Source organism: Palaemon carinicauda, chromosome 4 (assembly GCF_036898095.1).
Source record: "Palaemon carinicauda isolate YSFRI2023 chromosome 4, ASM3689809v2, whole genome shotgun sequence".
In the NCBI taxonomy this organism is placed as follows: domain Eukaryota; kingdom Metazoa; phylum Arthropoda; class Malacostraca; order Decapoda; family Palaemonidae; genus Palaemon; species Palaemon carinicauda.
In genome coordinates this window covers 77007919-77014819 of record NC_090728.1, presented here as the reverse complement: position 1 = coordinate 77014819, position 6901 = coordinate 77007919, and the positions used below count along the sequence as shown (strand labels likewise).

The 6901-nt window shown below is 64.0% G+C and overlaps 1 pseudogene; it reads right to left on the bottom strand.

Moving 5' to 3' along the window:
• Nucleotides 1-536: 536 nt before the first annotated feature.
• On the bottom strand, nt 537-655 carry LOC137640363 (5S ribosomal RNA; annotated as a pseudogene).
• Between the last annotated feature and the right edge of the window lie 6246 nt (nt 656-6901).

Below are 6901 nucleotides of genomic sequence, written 5' to 3'. Positions count from 1 at the left end.
TGTGAAAATGCGTCCCCTGCTGGTTAGAATACGCCAGAATCATGAAGTCGACGCGCACAGGGCGACTCGGCAGGAGCTGTAGGATCTGTAGAGGGGCCAGACTATGGCCCCTAAGCCTGCCTGAATGATGGAGAGGTATCCTTCAGGTCTTGACCATAGGCCTGGACCGGAACATGCCCCCCCCCCCCCTTTCCTTTGACGAGTCCGAGAACAGCATCAAGAATGTGGGGAAAGGACGAGAATATCCACTACCATCAAGAGGCTCCATAGGTCAACACCCATTGCAGGTCTAATAGTTCCGCTGGTCCCATAGGGGCCAGGAAGTCCGGTTAAACATTGCCTGAAGCCACCGGAACTTGGACCGCCCCACATGGAACTTATCCTGAGGCGACCGTTCGGACTATAGACGGGTCAATGAGGAAAGGAGAACTAGGAAATGTTCCAAGGTAGGGCTGAAAGCTCTGCTTGACTGAGGACAGGTACTGCGACTCTCCTCAGTCTTGCCACAGTCAACTGAAAGGAAGGCTCGGAGGATGTGGTAACAGAATCTGGCATCCCCAGGTGGTCACCCATCCAAGTACCGACCAGAACCGACGTTGCTTAACCTCGCTGGACGGACGAGAAGCGGGGTTTCCAACGTGGTAAGGCCGTTGACTCAATATCATGGCCAGATACTCCAGATGTTGAGGTAGAGGAAGAGAAGGCTCCAAGCAAAATACCATGAGCCCACATTCATGGTAAGCATCCAGAAGCTTGTCCCGGCGCTGAAGAAGGTCGAACCCGAGCCTACCGGAGTTGACCAGCCCTCCAAACAGCAGAGGAGGCGGAAGCCTGCACCTGAGCGGCCAAGAGGAAGGCAGGGAGAGTTCTCTGGGGAAACAAACCTGCTATGCCACGGCGGGATAGCCACACTGCATCATAAGCAGGAATACTTGCAATCTAGGCTGAATTCCACGAGCTCCCTGGAAGATGGATGGAATGGAAACTGAAAGTACCCGTCCTTCCGATCCAGGGTTTAAGGAGTCCTGTCGCCTCGTTACCAGTCTGATCGATTTGCTGGTCTACGCTGGCCGAAGTTTGTTCGACAAACTTGATCAAGGCTGAGAGGTCGTCTACGGACATCCCCTCTCAGATCCTTCCTTACAAGAAAGGATCGACTGAAGAGGCCGGGGGTGAAGCCGTCTATGATCCTAAGGAAGACCTTCGCCTAAGGTATGGATCATTCTGCCCAACCGGGCAACTCTTGCTGACACTATGGCATAGAGGTTCAGAGACGCTGAATTTGCTGACAGAGACAGCAGGCGCGATATCCTTGGCTGATCACAGAGATTGTGCGGGAATGGGCATCGGGAAGCTGTCATTCGGATGAGTAACCTTAAGCATCCTCCCAGCGAAAAACCTGCAATCCTAGAGTTCGTGAACTCTGCCGCTCCTTTTAGGACTATGCCCCCCCGGGGGAGCCTCCCGTGCCATCTGTTCCTGACAGGAGGAAACTGCAATTGGACACCTTGTCCCAGTTGTCGTAGCCGATAACTTAGGCCGACGTGGTTGAAAGAAAAGGGCGCTGGAGCCCTGCAGAGTCTGGAAGAAAGCGCCTTGGAGGAGTGAAAACGGAAGTCGATTTCCTCCGCACAGCCGCTGTCTAAGTCTCTGTCCTTGGGCACAAACAAACTCTTCTCAAGGATGGAAGGGTGTCTGAGGTCGTCGACCTCCACAGATGAGACACCCGAAGGAAGCCCTCAGTCAGCGCGTCCAGATGGTACAACATCGAGCTTGTCCGCAAGTTAGATACTTAACGACGAAAGGCCAATGTGCCTGAGCTCGAGAGGAGGAAAGTACCCATGATCTTCCTGTAGCTTCCTTGAACCAAACCTCGGGCCGTAACCGAGGAGGGAAAGGACCTGGTAAGCTCCCAGAGGAAGGGGTAAGCAGTCACCCCTTGTCCGATGGAGAAATCTCGAACGGAAAGCCCCCCGCCAAAAATCCTTCCAGGGAATGACGGGGAAGGGCTAACTCAGGTTCAGGAAAGAGGAGTGTTGCTCAGATCTTCATGAAGTTCCTCCTATTCTTGCAAGTGCCATGCTCTGCGTTTACGGGGTGAGGCCGTGTTCTGGAAATACGCTCCAGAAGAACTCGCCAGGCTGGCCATGCTGCGAAAACCCCATTGGGAATCGTGGTCGCAATCGCCCTGGAGCTCGAGCGACGGTAATTCAAAGATTTGCGCGTGGGTGAACGTGGAAGCGCCCATGCCCGGTAACGCAGGAACGCAAACGAAGGTGAGCGAAGGAGCGCAGAAGGAGGGCGAGCGTGGAAGGAAGGGCGAGCGATAACCCATAGACGAGCAATGGATACTGCAAGAAATAAGCCGACGTTTGTGCGAAGAAACACCGTCGGTTCGCGCGACGGCGTGCGACGGAACACCGTCGGTCCGCGCGACGGAACACCGTCGGTCCGCGCGACGGAACACCGTCGGTCCGCGCGACGGAACACCGTCGGTCCGCGCGACGGAACACAGTCCGTCCGCGCGACGGAACACCGTCGGTCCGCGCGACGGAACACCGTCCGTCCGCGCGACGGAACACCGTCCGTCCGCGCGACGGAACACCGTCCGTCCGCGCGACGGAACACCGTCCGTCCGCGCGACGGAACACCGTCCGTCCGCGCGACGGAACACCGTCCGTCCGCGCGACGGAACACCGTCCGTCCGCGCGACGGAACACCGTCCGTCCGCGCGACGGAACACCGTCCGTCCGCGCGACGGAACACCGTCCGTCCGCGCGACGGAACACCGTCCGTCCGCGCGACGGAACACCGTCCGTCCGCGCGACGGAACACCATTGGAGAGCATGGGCGCGGACGCGCATGAGCGTAGACGTGCAGGCACGTGGGCTTGTGGGCGCGCGGGCACACAGGCGCGCGGGCGAATGATCGCGCGGGCACACAGGCGCGCGGGCGAGCGGTCGCACGGGCGAGCGGTCGCGCGGGCGAGCGGTCGCGCGGGCGCGCAGGCGAGCGGTCGCGCGGTCGCGCGGGCGAGCGGTCGCGCGGGCGCGCAGGCGAGCGGTCGCGCGGGCGCGCAGGCGAGCGGTCGCGCGGGTGGGCAGGTGAACGAGCGCAAGTCCGAGGCGGCGAACGCAAGCGTTAGCGCGATGGCGAGGAAACGCGCTGCCGCGTGAGCGAGGAAGACCACTGGCGATATGGATCAACAGGCGATCGGTGGTGAGCTGGTGAGCGCTAACGCGCAGGTTGGCCATGGCGGGTTGTGGCATGCCGACGCGATGGCGAGCAGCAAGCGCAGGTGAGCGATCGTGCAATGGCGAGCAGCAAGCGCAGGTGAGCGATCGTGCAATGGCGAGCAGCATATGAAGGTGAGCGATCGCGAGCAGCATGCGCAGGTGGGCGATCGCGTGATGGTGATCAGCATGCGCAGGGTCGCGCGATGGCGATCAGCATCCGCAGGTGGGCGGTCGCGCGATGGCGAGCAGCATCCGCAGTTGAGGGTCGCGCGATGGCGAGCAGCATCCGCAGTTGAGGGTCGCGCGATGGCGAGCAGCATCCGCAGTTGAGGGTCGCGCGATGGCGAGCAGCATCCGCAGTTGAGGGTCGCGCGATGGCGAGCAGCATCCGCAGTTGAGGGTCGCGCGATGGCGAGCAGCATCCGCAGTTGAGGGTCGCGCGATGGCGAGCAGCATCCGCAGTTGAGGGTCGCGCGATGGCGAGCAGCATCCGCAGTTGAGGGTCGCGCGATGGCGAGCAGCATCCGCAGTTGAGGGTCGCGCGATGGCGAGCAGCATCCGCAGTTGAGGGTCGCGCGATGGCGAGCAGCATCCGCAGTTGAGGGTCGCGCGATGGCGAGCAGCATCCGCAGTTGAGGGTCGCGCGATGGCGAGCAGCATCCGCAGTTGAGGGTCGCGCGATGGCGAGCAGCATCCGCAGTTGAGGGTCGCGCGATGGCGAGCAGCATCCGCAGTTGAGGGTCGCGCGATGGCGAGCAGCATCCGCAGTTGAGGGTCGCGCGATGGCGAGCAGCATCCGCAGTTGAGGGTCGCGCGATGGCGAGCAGCATCCGCAGTTGAGGGTCGCGCGATGGCGAGCAGCATCCGCAGTTGAGGGTCGCGCGATGGCGAGCAGCATCCGCAGTTGAGGGTCGCGCGATGGCGAGCAGCATCCGCAGTTGAGGGTCGCGCGATGGCGAGCAGCATCCGCAGTTGAGGGTCGCGCGATGGCGAGCAGCATCCGCAGTTGAGGGTCGCGCGATGGCGAGCAGCATCCGCAGTTGAGGGTCGCGCGATGGCGAGCAGCATCCGCAGTTGAGGGTCGCGCGATGGCGAGCAGCATCCGCAGTTGAGGGTCGCGCGATGGCGAGCAGCATCCGCAGTTGAGGGTCGCGCGATGGCGAGCAGCATCCGCAGTTGAGGGTCGCGCGATGGCGAGCAGCATCCGCAGTTGAGGGTCGCGCGATGGCGAGCAGCATCCGCAGTTGAGGGTCGCGCGATGGCGAGCAGCATCCGCAGTTGAGGGTCGCGCGATGGCGAGCAGCATCCGCAGTTGAGGGTCGCGCGATGGCGAGCAGCATCCGCAGTTGAGGGTCGCGCGATGGCGAGCAGCATCCGCAGTTGAGGGTCGCGCGATGGCGAGCAGCATCCGCAGTTGAGGGTCGCGCGATGGCGAGCAGCATCCGCAGTTGAGGGTCGCGCGATGGCGAGCAGCATCCGCAGTTGAGGGTCGCGCGATGGCGAGCAGCATCCGCAGTTGAGGGTCGCGCGATGGCGAGCAGCATCCGCAGTTGAGGGTCGCGCGATGGCGAGCAGCATCCGCAGTTGAGGGTCGCGCGATGGCGAGCAGCATCCGCAGTTGAGGGTCGCGCGATGGCGAGCAGCATCCGCAGTTGAGGGTCGCGCGATGGCGAGCAGCATCCGCAGTTGAGGGTCGCGCGATGGCGAGCAGCATCCGCAGTTGAGGGTCGCGCGATGGCGAGCAGCATCCGCAGTTGAGGGTCGCGCGATGGCGAGCAGCATCCGCAGTTGAGGGTCGCGCGATGGCGAGCAGCATCCGCAGTTGAGGGTCGCGCGATGGCGAGCAGCATCCGCAGTTGAGGGTCGCGCGATGGCGAGCAGCATCCGCAGGTAGGCGATCGCGCGATGGCGAGCAGCATCCGCAGGTAGGCGATCGCGCGATGGCGAGCAGCATCCGCAGGTAGGCGATCGCGCGATGGCGAGCAGCATCCGCAGGTAGGCGATCGCGCGATGGCGATCAGCATCCGCAGGTAGGCGATCAGCATCTGCAGGTAGGCGATCGCGCGATGGCGATCAGCATGCGCAGGGTCGCGCGATGGCAATCAGCATGCGCAGGGTCGCGCGATGGCGATCAGCATGCGCAGGGTCGCGCGATGGCGATCAGCATGCGCAGGGTCGCGCGATGGCGATCAGCATGCGCAGGGTCGCGCGATGGCGATCAGCATGCGCAGGGTCGCGCGATGGCGATCAGCATGCGCAGGGTCGCGCGATGGCGATCAGCATGCGCAGGGTCGCGCGATGGCGATCAGCATGCGCAGGGTCGCGCGATGGCGATCAGCATGCGCAGGGTCGCGCGATGGCGATCAGCATGCGCAGGGTCGCGCGATGGCGATCAGCATGCGCAGGGTCGCGCGATGGCGATCAGCATGCGCAGGGTCGCGCGATGGCGATCAGCATGCGCAGGGTCGCGCGATGGCGATCAGCATGCGCAGGGTCGCGCGATGGCGATCAGCATGCGCAGGGTCGCGCGATGGCGATCAGCATGCGCAGGGTCGCGCGATGGCGATCAGCATGCGCAGGGTCGCGCGATGGCGATCAGCATGCGCAGGGTCGCGCGATGGCGATCAGCATCCGCAGGGTCGCGCGATGGCGATCAGCATCCGCAGGGTCGCGCGATGGCGATCAGCATCCGCAGGGTCGCGCGATGGCGATCAGCATCCGCAGGGTCGCGCGATGGCGATCAGCATCCGCAGGGTCGCGCGATGGCGAGCAGCATCCGCAGGGTCGCGCGATGGCGAGCAGCATCCGCAGGTGGGCGGTCGCGCGATGGCGAGCAGCATCCGCAGGTGGGCGGTCGCGCGATGGCGAGCAGCATCCGCAGGTGGGCGGTCGCGCGATGGCGAGCAGCATCCGCAGGTGGGCGGTCGCGCGATGGCGAGCAGCATCCGCAGGTGGGCGGTCGCGCGATGGCGAGCAGCATCCGCAGGTGGGCGGTCGCGCGATGGCGAGCAGCATCCGCAGGTGGGCGGTCGCGCGATGGCGAGCAGCATCCGCAGGTGGGCGGTCGCGCGATGGCGAGCAGCATCCGCAGGTGGGCGGTCGCGCGATGGCGAGCAGCATCCGCAGGTGGGCGGTCGCGCGATGGCGAGCAGCATCCGCAGGTGGGCGGTCGCGCGATGGCGAGCAGCATCCGCAGGTGGGCGGTCGCGCGATGGCGAGCAGCATCCGCAGGTGGGCGATCGCGCGATGGCGAGCAGCATCCGCAGGTGGGCGATCGCGCGATGGCGAGCAGCATCCGCAGTTGAGGGTCGCGCGATGGCGAGCAGCATCCGCAGTTGAGGGTCGCGCGATGGCGAGCAGCATCCGCAGTTGAGGGTCGCGCGATGGCGAGCAGCATCCGCAGTTGAGGGTCGCGCGATGGCGAGCAGCATCCGCAGTTGAGGGTCGCGCGATGGCGAGCAGCATCCGCAGGTAGGTGATCGCGCGATGGTGAGCAGCACGCGCAGGTGAGCTTGTAGCTGGCGAACCATGTTCCTTCAGAAGTGTTGGAGAACGTTGGCGTGCCGGCTGTAACACACGCGGGCGATCCGGAGATCGCTGGCGAGCTGATGATCGCTGACGAGCAGAAGGCAACGCGTGGAAGCCTGCACATAGAAGAAGAGTCC